Raw genomic sequence first — 15,657 nt, forward strand, 5'->3', positions numbered from 1 at the left:
AAGTTATGGGAAAGAGTAGTGGAAGCTAGGTTAAGAAGGGAGGTGATGATTAGTGATCAGCAGTATGGTTTCATGCCAGGAAAGAGCACTACAGATGCAACGTTTGCTCTGAGAGTGTTGATGGAGAAGTACAGAGAAGGTCAGAAGGAGTTGCATTGTGTCTTTGTGGATTTAGAGAAAGCATATGACAGGGTGCCTAGAGAAGAGTTGTGGTATTGTATGAAGAAGTCGGGAGTGTCAGAGAAGTATGTAAGAGTGGTACAAGATATGTACGAGGGTAGTGTAACAGCGGTGAGGTCTGCGGTGGGAGTGATGGATGCGTTTAAGGTGGAAGTGGGATTACATCAAGGATCAGCTCTGAGCCCTTTCTTATTTGCAATGGTGATGGACAGGTTGGGAGACGAGATCAGACAAGAGTCCCCGTGGACTATAATGTTTGCAGATGACATTGTGATCTGTAGTGAGAGTAGGGAACAGGTGGAGACAACCCTGGAGAGGTGGAGATATGCTCTAGAGAGAAGAGGAATGAAGGTCAGCAGGACTAAGACAGAATATATGTGTGTGAATGAGAGGAAGGATAGAGGAATGGTGAGGATGGAGGGAGTAGAGGTGGCGAAGGTGAATGAGTTTAAGTACTTGAGATCAACAGTTCAGAATAATGGTGAGTGTGGAAGAGAGGTGAAGAAGAGAGTACAGGCAGGATGGAGTGGATGGAGAAGAGTGTCAGGAGTAATTTGTGACAGACGAGTACCAGTAAGAGTGAAAGGAAAGGTCTATAAGAGAGTAGTGAGACCAGCTATGTTATATGGGTTGGAGACAGTGGCATTGACAAAAAGGCAGGAGTCAGAGCTTGACGTGGCAGAGTTGAAAGATGTTAAGATTTGCACTGGGTGTGACGAGGATGGACAGGATTAGGAATAAGTATATTAGAGGGTCAGCCCAGGTTGGAAGGTTTGGAGACAAAGACAGAGAGGCAAGATTATGTTGGTTTGGACATGTGCTGAGGAGGGATGCAGAGTATATTGGGAAAAAGATGCTAAGGATGAAGCTGCCAGGTAACAGGAAACGAGGAAGGCCTAAGATAAGGTTTATGGATGTGGTGAGAGAGGATATGCAGGTGGTTGTTGTGACAGAGCAAGATGCAGAGGATAGGAGGAAATGGAAACAGTTGATCTGCTGTGACGACACCTAACGGGAGCAGTTGAAAGAAGAAGAAGAAGACAGTTCTTAAAGATTTGTCATTGAACTATTCAAGCAGTAGTCTCCTTTCTTACAAACTAATTTTGGAACAGACATCATGCCTATTGTTAATGTGTTGCCTGATAGGCTTCTCACATAGTCTATCAAAACAGGCAACAGCTGGGTGGGGAAAGTGGGGGTTGAAGGTACTTCTGTTGATGTTGTAGTCAACAGACTGACTGTAAGTGGTGCTGTTAGAATCAGTGATGTTATCAAACATCATTGCTAAATTAAGCATACTTGTGTATAGACTTAGGGCAATTAAAACTTTTGTTACACCTGAATTCCTCTCTGAGATGAATGAAAACCCTTTTGAGAAAAGACTAAAGCAAACAAGTAACAAAATGTTTGCTATGGTTGTAACTTTTAAAAGTGTCATTGTATAGCACAATACCTTGGTGACCAGTGTCTTTGGCAGGGGTTGTCATTATTTCTAATGTCCTTTTCCCCAAGCTTGGTCCTTTTATACAATGGATATATAAAAATTTACACACCCCTGTTAAAATGTCAGGTTTTTGTGATATAAAAAATGAGATTACAATAAATCATTTAAAAACTTTTCCCACCTTTAATGTGGCATATAACCTGTACAATTCAATTGAAAAACAAACAAATCTGTTGGGGCAAAAATATAAAAAATAAAAAATGCACAATAAGCTGGTTGTATAAGTGTGCACACCCTTAAACTAATATTTTGTTGAAGCACCTTTTGATTTAATTACAGCATTCAGTCTTCTTGTGTAGGAGTCTATCAGCATGGCACATCTGACTTGGCAATATTTGCCTACTCTTCCTTGCAAAAGCACTCCAAATCTGTCAGATTGTGAGGGCATCTCTTGTGCACAGCCCTCTTCAGGTCACCCCACAGAATTTCTATTGGATTTAGATCTGTGCGTTAGCTTGGCCATTCCAAAACTTTAATTTTCTTCTGGGGAAGCCATTCTTTTGTTGATGTGGATATATAGTTGGGGTCATTGTAGTGCTGAAAGGTGAAATTCCTGTTCATATTCAGCTTTTGAGAAGATGCCTGAAGGTTTTGGGCAAAAAGTGACTGGTATTTGGAGCTGTTCATAATTCCCTCCACCTTGACTAAAGCCCCAGTTCCAGCTTAAGAAAAGCAACCCCAAAGCATGATACTGCCACCACCATGCTTCACTGTGGGGATGGTGTTCTTCTGGTGATGCAAAGTGTTGATTTTGCACCAAAAGTACTTTTTGGAATTGTGGCCAACAAGTTCAGTCTTGGTCGCATCAGACCATAACACGTTTTCCCACATGCTTTTGGGAGACTTCATGTAATGTTTTGCAAATTTTAGCCAAACCTGGATGTTTTTCTGTGTAAGAAAAAGCTTCCTTCTTGCAACCCCACCCCATAGCCCAGACATATGGAGAATAAGAGAGATTGTTGTCACATGATAACCAGTACTTGCCAGAAATTTCTGCAGCTCCTTCAGTTTTGCTGTATGTCTCTCAGCAGCTTCCCAGACCAGTTTTCATCTTGTCTTTTCATCAGTTTTGGAGGGACATCCAGTTCTTTGCAGTGTCACTGTTGTCCCGTATTTTCACTACTTTGTGATGACTGTCTTCACTGTGTTCCATGGTATATCCAATGCTGTGGAAATTTTTTTGTACCCTTCTCCTGACTGATACCTTTCAACCATGAGATCCCTTTGATGCTTTGTAAGCTGTCTGTGAACCCTGGCTTTTGTTGTAGCAGGCAACTGAGTAAATCTCAGGAAAATTCTACTAGGACAGCTGAATTTTATTTGGGGTTAATCAGAGTCTCTTTAATTGATGGCAGATGTGTATCCAAGAAGACTGATTGCTGTACTTAAATTAAAAGTTGCTTCAACAAAGTTTTATTTTAAGGGTGTGCACACTTAAGCAACCAGCTTATTGTACATTTTTTATTTTTTATATTTTTCCCCTAACAGATTTGTTTGTTTTTCAATTGAATTGTACAAGTTATAGGTGACATTAAATGTGAGAAAAGTTTTGGAATGATTTATTGTGGTCTCATTTTTTATATCACAAAAACCTGGCATTTTAACAGGGGTGTGTAAACTTTTTATATCCACTGCATATGCAATTAATTCTTTATATTGCTCTGGCTGCATTATTCCCTTCAGTTGTTCCATTAGTCCAAACACTTTTCAGGTCAACATAAGGCTACTAATTTTAAAACACATCATTATTCACCTTTTTATTACCTGATCCACTGTCATGGTTTACAGTCCCCAGATTTGTCTTGTTCTTATTATTTAACTCTATTTTTTGGTAAAGGGTATGTCTGCCTCTTTTTATATTTGCCTGTATCTTTCTTAAACTTTCTTTTTCTCTTTCATCTCTCTGATGACTGTAGTGTTCTTCTCCACATTTTGAAAATATTTAAATAATCTGTCTCATGACTGAAAATAACAGGTCATTAGTAATGGATTTATTTAATTTTTTTTACTTCAAGCATGTTTCTAACATTATGATATTTCATCTAGTTAAAATTTCCATGACCTCACAGCCAGGCCTATCAGACAAATCCAGACGTTCATTGTGTACCCAGGTATTCATTTATATTTGATTCAGGAATTTCCAAAGCCTTGTGGTACACCTTTGTTTCTGATGCAGTCTTTAAAATATAAATTATCTGTTTGCACACTTCTGCAGTTTAACAGATTGTTTTCAAGAATTTCACAACATGAAGATATGTAGCCTTGTCGGGAAGCATTGTTATTAGAAATCTCTGTAAAGGGCTCAGAAGTAGCAAACCTTACATCTAGAGCTAGCAGCATTGACCTATTGCCAAACCTTACATCCAGAACTAGCAGCATTAACCTATTACCAAACCTTACATCCAAAAACAGCAGCATTGACCTATTACCAAACCTTACATCCAGAGTTTGAAGCATTTACCAATTACCAAACCTTACATCCAGAGCTAGCAGCATTGACCTATTACCAAACCTTACATCCAGAAACAGCAGCACTGACCTATTACCAAACCTTACATCCAGAGTTTGAAGCATTTACCAATTACCAAACCTTACATCCAGAGCTAGCAGCATTGACCTATTACCAAACCTTACATCCAGAAACAGCAGCATTGACCTATTACCAAACCTTACATCCAGAGTTTGAAGCATTTACCAATTACCAAATCTTACATCCAGAGCTAGCAGCACTGACCTATTGCCAAACCTTACATTCAGAAATAGTAGCATTGATCTGTTACCAAACCTTACATCCAGAGCTAGAAGCATTGACCAATTACCAAACCTTACATCCAGAGCTAGCAGCATTGACCTATTACCAAACCGTACATCCAGAGCTAGCAGCACTGACCTATTACCAAACCTTATATCCAGAGCTAGAACCATTGATCAATTACCAAACCTTACATCTAGAGCTAGCAGCATTGACCAATTACCAAACCTTACATCCAGAGCTAGTAGCATTAACCTATTACCAACCCTTACATCCAGAGCTAGCAGCATTGACCTATTACCAAACCTTACATCCAAAGCTAGCAGCATTGACCTATTACCAAACTTTACATACAGATCTAGCAGCATTGACCTATTACCAAACCGTACATCCAGAGCTAGCAGCACTGACCTATTACCAAACCTTATATCCAGAGCTAGAACCATTGATCAATTACCAACCCTTACATCCAGAGCTAGCAGCATTGACCTATTACCAAACCTTACATCCAAAGCTAGCAGCATTGACCTATTACCAAACTTTACATACAGAGCTAGCAGCATTGACCTATTACCAAGCCTTACATCCAGAAATAGCAGCATTGACCGATTACCAACCCTTACATCCAGAGCTAGCAGCATTGACCTATTACCAAACCTTACATCCAAAGCTAGCAGCATTGACCTATTACCAAACTTTACATACAGAGCTAGCAGCATTGACCTATTACCAAGCCTTATATCCAGAAATAGCAGCATTGACCGATTACCAAACCTTATATCCAGCACTAGCAGCATTGACCTATTACCATTGTAGTTTGTTACTTCACTTTTTCCAGTCTGTTGTACTGCACAGGTGTTGGCAGTCTTTTGATGAGCCAATGAAAAATGTAAGAAAAGGAACAAATGCATAATTTTGAACTCCAGAAATTTTTTGTGTATTACTTAATTTTTATTTATATGACTCAGCAAATGAGTCAGTTCATTCAATACCAAGTTGAGGTCATCCTCAAGCTGTGATATAATGATAAGCATGCACTAAAGCCAGGCAGGGAATCAGTATTGTCAACATAGGGTAAGACTAACAGTCAAAGAATGGTTAAGCAGTCATTAAAACCCCAACATTTAACATAAATCCATTGATTCTCTTCTAATTCCAGTTATGAGATCCTATGGCAGTTAGCATAGAGAATTAAACAACTACTCCAACATCTCTTAAAGGAACAATTACTAACCAATACTCAACATGGTTTTAGGCTTGCCCATAGCATGACAACTGCCCTCCTAACATTTACAGGTAACCTAAATAAAGCCTGGGATAGCGGTAAACTTGTAGCTTCCTTATTCCTAGAAAGCTTTCAACACTGTGTGTTGTAAAAAACTCCTACTATAATGGTCCACAATGGGTATCTCACAACCTAATATTCAGTGGTTTAATAACTACTTGTCAACATACTACCAGGCAGTCAAATGGAATTCTAACCTTTCTATTCACCAACTCATTACAGGTGTACCACAAGGCTCTATCTTTGGTCATCTTCTATTTATTATCTTCATCAAAAATCTTCATACTTCTATACAACAAGCATCAGTTGTACAGTAGGCACACAATTCTACCATAATCTTCCTCTCAGACAATTTAGAAAAAATAGCAAAACATGATTTAACTCTATTGAAATCTAGGTTTGTAACCATCAACTCTTTCATAAACCAAAGAAAAATAATCTCCTTTCATTGTTCCCCAAATCACTTACCCATGAGAAAAATAACTTTAAGATCAGACCCCTAAACAATACACCAGTTGAAGTAGTGTCCCATACAAAACTGCTGGAGGTTTCAGTAGATGACACCCTCATATGTGACTTCCACATACAGAGCAATATAAAAAACTCACAAAAAAATAGGAATGCTATATACAGCCAAACAATTCCTTATAGCATCCACTACAGTCACTTTCACCACTACATACCTACTACCCTCTCTATTATATGGTTCTCTTATCTTAACTAATCTCCAGACCACAATAAAATCTAAATTAAAGAGGTAGAAGCAAACCAACAAGCTTAGCACAAATGCAGATGAGTTTTTTGTCATTGTTTTTTGTTTTGTTTTTTATTATTTTTTTTGTCTTATTTTTTTGTTTGTTTTTTGTAAATTAGAAAGGTGTATACCACAAGATAGCTAGATTTGCAGTTCATACAAGTTACAGAACACATCACTGTTCCGCACTAAAAACATCAAATTGGCTAACATTATCCCAGCAACTAAATTATACCCACCTTCTCTTAAAACAAAATTATATTTAATCCTACTTCCTGCCCAGCTATAAGTACAGTTTACCACCACTACCTCCCAAGTCATCACGTTCGATCTTCTGACATCTATAAGCCTTACAAAAACTATGGTCAAAGTCTGTACTCACACTGTGTAGCAAAACTCTAGAGTATGATCCCTAAACCAACCAGAAAAATACATAACACTAAAGAATTCCTCTCTGACTTGTAGCTTTGCACTTGTTCCTCTCATGGCTAAACTTAAGCTCCTCTGGGCAAAGCCTAAAATAATGGGGGACAGAGGCCCAAAAACAGGAACAGATTTTAAATATCGCTCTTATAAACTTTTCAGGTTGTTAGAATAACATGATTTGTGTTAGCATGCATTTTCTGAAAGATATGAAATCTGAAACTCAAATATATGTCATTATTTAGTGACTTCAATCCTATGAGATTTGCCAGAAAAACATAAATTTTATGAGGAACAGACTAAAAATGAAAGGCAAAAATCAGGACATTCTGTGAAAATCTGGACAGTTGAGAGGTATGAATACCTATATACAACCCATGTCCCATTTTCCTTGTTTTTATTTCTCATAATCGTATTTTCCTTACCCTTAATCTTGCTTTACTCATTATTTCTCCTGCCTCCAATATCTGCCTCACTTATTACTTCTGACAGATCTGTTTATTTATCTCCCATCTTTTCCTGTCCTCCTTCTTATCCACTGTTTGAGTCTTCCACTCTGATATTTGCTTTATGAGTGAGTAATAAACTCTCACACTTATAACATGTCCGCATGTTTCACTGCTGCATGATATTGAATTTATCTTGCTTTAATGATGGAATATGTGTATTATTCTGCAAGCTGTATGTGTAGTAATACTTGTATTAATCTCTGCATTTACAGAATATTGTAAGATGATATAAATTTCACCTACGTATATGTATTTTCTGTACTTTTACTTGTAGAGCTTTTCTCCCTGGCCTTCCAATGAAAACATAAAATTATCCAGTCAAACTTTCCTGGTAAACAAATATCAATACATAAATTAACTCTATAAATTGAAAATGAAATCCCTCCTGTAATATACAGTTTAATTCCATCTGCCTCCATTTGCCTACTGAGTGATTCTGGGGAAGTCACAACTAGAAAGTCCTCTAGGGTCTCTCTGTAAAGGGTTACTTACATCCAGTGGGCTTACCAAAAAGAAAAAAGGACACCTGTATATCAATACATTCAGAAGTATACCAAATCAATAAATATTGCCTTTTAAATAAGGTGTGGCTTTGCATACAGCTTTTCTTGACCTGCCTAGGGCAAACACCATTTTCCAATATAAGGGTATAGTTGTGAAATTTAAAACATTAAATGTCAATAAAAGAAAAGTTAAACATGGGTTAAACAAGAGGATTTATTAAACCAAAATGAGGGATTTCCTGTTTAGGGGTTACTAGCTGTTATCCACTGGGCTCTTTCCTTGTGGTGTTTCTTTCTGGGCTATTATTACCTTTGCTGATACTATATATATATATATATATATATATATATATATATACATATATATATATACATATATATACATATATATATAAATATATATATATATATATATATATATATATATATTCACTTTGAATCATCGAATGTTCTGAACATCGACGTTCTGATCATCGAGACCAGAACATTGATGTTCAGAACATCAAAGGTTCAAAATGAACCATATAAACAAAAAAAAAAATCACAAACACTATGTTATGCTTTGCCCCCCTGCACCCTCCATGTGGTGGCTGTGCCCCCCACACCCCCCTACTTTTATATTACAACTCTGAGATCACACTACAGTGGGGTAAGGGAAATCTCCCGTTTACCGATATATGCGGTAGCGCTAAACGGGAGATTTCCCGTACCCTACCTGCAATGCCAACACTCAGATGGCACACACACAACAATGCAGGGTACCTTGCTGCCCTGCATACATACCCAACATTCCACAATCACACTTACCTGGCACTTCCACTTTAAACCTTCGATGTTCTGAACATCGATATTCTGGTCTCGATTATCAGAATGTCAATGTTCTGAACATTCAATTATTTAATATTTATGGGTCTAGGACACATGCTTGACTAGGATATGTTTGAATTACAAAACATCGAACACACATACAGGAAAGCGCTTAACATATGTGTTGTTCAAAAAAAAAATCTACGTTTCTGCAGGGGGGCTTTGCCCCCCTGCACCCCCCACCTCCTACTTTACTATTCTCACTCCGAGATTGCACTACAGTGGGGAAAAGAGAATTTTTCCTTACCCGCACTGTAGTCTGCTCTACGAAACAGGCACACATACATGGAAGCACTTGTCGATGTTAAGCGCTTTCGTGTATGTGTGTTCAATGTTTTGTGATTCGGACATATGCTAGACAAGCATGTATCCAGATCCCATATATATCTATATCTATCTATGTATATATATATATCTATATCTATCTATGTATATATATATCTATATCTATCTATGTATATATATATATCTATATCTATCTATGTATATATATATATCTATATCTATCTATGTATATATATATATCTATATCTATCTATGTATATATATATCTATATCTATCTATGTATATATATATATCTATATCTATCTATGTATATATCTATATCTATATCTATCTATGTATATATCTATATCTATATCTATCTATGTATATATATATATCTATATCTATCTATGTATATATCTATATCTATATCTATCTATGTATATATATATATCTATATCTATCTATGTATATATCTATATCTATATCTATCTATGTATATATATATATCTATATCTATCTATGTATATATCTATATCTATATCTATCTATGTATATATATATATCTATATCTATCTATGTATATATATATATCTATATCTATCTATGTATATATCTATATCTATATCTATCTATGTATATATATATATCTATATCTATCTATGTATATATCTATATCTATATCTATCTATGTATATATATATATCTATATCTATCTATGTATATATATATATCTATATCTATCTATGTATATATATATATCTATATCTATCTATGTATATATATATATCTATATCTATCTATGTATATATATATATCTATATCTATCTATGTATATATATATATCTATATCTATCTATGTATATATATATATCTATATCTATCTATGTATATATATATATCTATATCTATCTATGTATATATATATATCTATATCTATCTATGTATATATATATATCTATATCTATCTATGTATATATATATATATCTATATCTATCTATGTATATATATATATCTATATCTATCTATGTATATATCTATATCTATATCTATCTATGTATATATATATATCTATATCTATCTATGTATATATATATATCTATATCTATCTATGTATATATATATATCTATATCTATCTATGTATATATATATATCTATATCTATCTATGTATATATATATATCTATATCTATCTATGTATATATATATATCTATATCTATCTATGTATATATATATATCTATATCTATCTATGTATATATATATATATCTATATCTATCTATGTATATATATATATATCTATATCTATCTATGTATATATCTATATCTATATCTATCTATGTATATATATATATCTATATCTATCTATGTATATATATATATCTATATCTATCTATGTATATATATATATCTATATCTATCTATGTATATATATATATCTATATCTATCTATGTATATATATATATCTATATCTATCTATGTATATATATATATCTATATCTATCTATGTATATATATATATCTATATCTATCTATGTATATATATATATCTATATCTATCTATGTATATATATATATCTATATCTATCTATGTATATATATATATCTATATCTATCTATGTATATATATATATCTATATCTATCTATGTATATATATATATCTATATCTATCTATGTATATATATATATCTATATCTATCTATGTATATATATATATCTATATCTATCTATGTATATATCTATATCTATATCTATCTATGTATATATATATATCTATATCTATCTATGTATATATATATATCTATATCTATCTATGTATATATCTATATCTATATCTATCTATGTATATATATATATCTATATCTATCTATGTATATATATATATCTATATCTATCTATGTATATATCTATATCTATATCTATCTATGTATATATATATATCTATATCTATCTATGTATATATATATATCTATATCTATCTATGTATATATATATATCTATATCTATCTATGTATATATCTATATCTATATCTATCTATGTATATATCTATATCTATATCTATCTATGTATATATATATATCTATATCTATCTATGTATATATATATATCTATATCTATCTATGTATATATCTATATCTATATCTATCTATGTATATATATATATCTATATCTATCTATGTATATATCTATATCTATATCTATCTATGTATATATATATATCTATATCTATCTATGTATATATCTATATCTATATCTATCTATGTATATATCTATATCTATATCTATCTATGTATATATATATATCTATATCTATCTATGTATATATATATATATCTATATCTATCTATGTATATATATATATCTATATCTATCTATGTATATATCTATATCTATATCTATCTATGTATATATATATATCTATATCTATCTATGTATATATATATATCTATATCTATCTATGTATATATATATATCTATATCTATCTATGTATATATCTATATCTATATCTATCTATGTATATATATATATCTATATCTATCTATGTATATATATATATCTATATCTATCTATGTATATATATATATCTATATCTATCTATGTATATATATATATCTATATCTATCTATGTATATATCTATATCTATATCTATATATATATTGTACTCAGATACAAATGAAGGAAATGGGCTCCTGACTGTCAACATTTCTAAAGACTAAAACCAAACGCATAACAATGAGTTCAACACGAAATTCCAAAGTTAAGTTAACCATGATGGAAGATGGAAAATGGAATAAAAATGGTACAGCTTTTGATATCATCTTTAATGTCATAATGTCCATAAGGAAAGGCAAGGGTCTAATGTCACAGCATGATAGAACAATGAGTCCCCAAACTAAGGAGAAGCAGGTGGAATGGGAGGCGTCTGACAACTTGCTACATGGTGATGCTCTGGAGGCTTCAGTAGGAAGCCAGTACAAAAGTTCAGCTAGTGTTGCATAGCAAGGGAATGAGATGGAAACAGTGACAACTCTGATGCAGACAATGGTGTGGAGTTAGGGGCCAATGAGTTCCCATATTAGTCTATATCATCACCCTTATTTATGATCACAAACTTTCAGGCTGTGATCACAAATACAAGGGTCAGAAATGAAGTTCCTTCTAAGAGTTGCTATGGTCATACTCTGTGATAGCCTGAAGAGCTTGGCAATCTTAGTGAGATTTCAGAGTAGCACTGTTACCCCACCTGATCTGTAACAGCTAGTGGGGTGAACTGAGAACCTAATGAGGATGCTGCCTGCATGTCTCCAATTGGCAGCATAACATGCACAGCCCATTGAGACGAGACAGCAGGACAGACTCAGGACATCTTGCTTATTACACTTTTCCTGGAGTAAAGAAATATAGATCCCCAAAAAGATGTGGGGACCATTACCTGCTGTTTCAGTAACGCCTGATCCAGGGATGCCCATTTAACTGAAAAGGCTTAAACTACAAAAGATTTTGCATTCTTTTTTGGGTGGGACGCAACCTTGTGTTAGTTTATATTAAGTAAGCAGTACAGGGGCAATGTGCAACCTTGGGGTAAGATACAGCCATGTGATCGGTCATAGTAAGTAAGTGGTGTGGAAGGCTCATCCCCTATAACACTCAGAAATTTACATTTGACATATTTTTGATAGATTGAATAAGCGTGACTTCTACAGAGTCCAACATTGTCAAACAATAGTATAAGTGATAGGGACTGCGACTTTTGCTAGGAAAGGTGAGTTGACATTGATCAGCTTTCTACCATAACAGCCTTCACCAAGCAAGTGGGTTAGGAAAGATGGACGGATGGATAGAAGTTTCGCTGTTAAATGACGCAAATTGACTGTAATAACAGCAACGTACTTATTGGGGCCTATCAAGCAGCATACCCAGCAATGCAGTCAAGCTTTAATCTAAATAAATTCTTAAATATCTGTGTGTGTCCTCTATATGACACCTTTAAATTATTCTTGCATTTAATTATTTTTTTACTTATTCTTGCATTTGCATTTGTAAAAAAAAAATAATAATAATTGAACTTTACTTGATGTGCATAATGGGAAGAGTTTTACTATCCAATGACTAAAATATAATAATGGTTAACTTTGTTCTACATTTCAATAGGATCCTTGCATTTACAAACATTTATTCCTAACACTGTAAGGTCATGATCAGCATATGCATTTGCTTACATATAAGAGATGTTCTACATAATTATGTAATTCAGTTTATTTTAAATAAACAGTTTTCTGAGCAACGTTTCCTGGAATCTAATCAGTTTGGGTTATATACTTCAGCAAGTCTGAGAACTATAAGAGAATGTCAATGCTTTGTAGAATAAAATGAATTAAGGTGACAATCACTGAGCTCTCTATAGAAGATTTTAAGAAGATGCTGATTTATAGCTTTAGCAAATATGTGTCATTGTGGCAGCTAGCACAAACTGTGTCAGCAATTTATGTTCCCATTTCCTTTTCATTATAGAATTGTGCATATTAGGATTACTGTAATATTCCTGCAACATGTGTTTAAACGGTGCATTATGCAGTTAGATCAATCATCAGGTTGCTTATTTTCCCTTGTGTATGAAGCTGTTCATTTCCTCTCAAAAAGACATACAATTGCTTTGCCTACTAACCATGAATACACAATTTGATCTGCCTACATAGTTCTTAATATGTAACATTAGCCTAGAAACTTAAATATGCACTAAAAATATTACAGTCTCAAAGGACAGAGCATGAGGGAACCCCATTCATTAAAGAAGCAGGTGATGCAAGGCTGCTGTTCTAAATTCTTACCGCATAGCATCTGTTAGTAAGTAAATTACTAATAGCTTTAAGCAGATATCTTCCAAATCTATTCTTTTTTCAGTTTCTGATTTAGTCAAAAGCATTAGATATTAACGAGCACCTCTGAGACATTCTGAGCATCCATACTGAAAGTGCTGTAAATTCCAGAACTGTTAATGCATGCACACAGAAATAAAAACAGTCAGCAACATATGGTTTGTGAAAAAGCATGATTTGTTAATAACAAAAATAGACAGAACAAAAAAACAGATCTTTGCTCATCTCCAAATAATCAAGTACTAACAGAGTAATAGCTCTGAATTTAGAGAAATCGTTTAAAATATTTGATCTAAAATCTGGATAACAACCAGATTTCTACTTTACAATAATATTCCGGTGACTGTGACATATGCTAAGCATTACTGTACATTCTTTTAAATAGTGTATTCCACTCCGTTACCATATGCCTGGTTGAGTATAAAGTTGTCAGGGTTTAATTAAATTCAATTCAGCTCCCAGATGTTGAATTCATCACTCACTGTTCCCTTTAATAAAATCAACGGTGGTGTGGTTTCTGTTTGTGCACTGGTGTATTTGCCATTTCTGTGGGCTTTTCTCCTTTTTCGACGGGATTGAACAGCCACAGAGTTAGTATAAAAGTTAATATAAGTAAGTTGGAGAGATGTGCATATATAAATAAGGGACAGTGGGGGATAAAGCCCCTGACAAAGGAGGTATGGGAGAGCTGTCACATGAAAAAAAAAAATGACGGCTTTCATTGATAGAAGCTTCAACTGATGTTTTACTTGTGGCTGAAACTTTAGGGAACTTAAACTTCTCAGAATGTATGAAAAGCCTTTTAGTTATCCTTTAATCCTAGAGACTTACCCATGTGTAAAGTGTGAACTTGGAATCAGAAGTAATCGAGTGCAGTGTAGAACTAGTAAGTAGTACTGAAGACTGATGTGCAGATGAAGAAGACTGACAGCAGAAAAGAAAGGAAATAAGAAAGGCCAATGGGGTTAGTTAACGTAAAGTTCATTGGCAGGACAGCTGGGAAAGCCATTGCCACAATCTGATCAGAGTATACAAAAGATCTACAGTAGAAAGTAACAAAATGTTTAGCCACAACTACCAAAGCAGTGCTCATTTAAATTAAAGGTAGTGGGAGACTGGGAACAAACACTATACCTAAAGCCTGGAAAACACTTCATAGCCTGATAACTATGTCCAAAAAACATGCATTAGCAAAGTAGGTGGTAAGCAGAGTGGGCCAGAATCAATAGAAAAAAATGTACACAGCAAATGCATTTGGTCAGACATAGTCAACAATGCAGTCTGCAGCAGGAAAATCAGTGGACTCTAAAGTTCAAAGTAATAAACAGAAGGCAGAGAAAATTTAATAGAATTAACAATTCAGTATGCAAAACCAAGGTGTGCATCCAGGTGCTATAGTACCAGATAGTGCACAACAAACATAACTGGGCTAACAGGGGTATGTCACAAAGGAGTATGCAACACATAAAACTGAGCATACAGGAGCCATGTGACAGAGCAATATGCAGCCAATAAAACGTAACATATAGGAGCCATGTCACAGAAAAGTATACAAAAGTTAAAACTAAGATTGCAAAAGCCATGTTGCAGGGTATTTATAATAGATAAAACTAAGTATACAGGAGCCATGTTGCAGGGGTGTATACAACATATAAATCTGAGCATACAGGAGCTGTGCCTTGAGGGGTGTATGCAACATATAAAACTAAACATACAGAAGCCATATCACAGA

At 34.0% G+C, this 15,657-nt stretch overlaps 1 long non-coding RNA gene across 1 annotated transcript in view; it reads right to left on the reverse strand.

Annotated features, from left to right (window-relative positions):
• Window positions 1-15,657, reverse strand: part of LOC122800881 — a 1,528,016-nt gene that overhangs the window by 105,472 nt on the left and 1,406,887 nt on the right. The gene's annotated exons all lie outside the window — the stretch shown is intronic.

The sequence above is a fragment of the Protopterus annectens genome, chromosome 4.part1 (genome assembly GCF_019279795.1).
Source record: "Protopterus annectens isolate FY-2018-M chromosome 4.part1, PAN1.0, whole genome shotgun sequence".
NCBI classification, from domain to species: Eukaryota; Metazoa; Chordata; order Ceratodontiformes; family Protopteridae; genus Protopterus; species Protopterus annectens.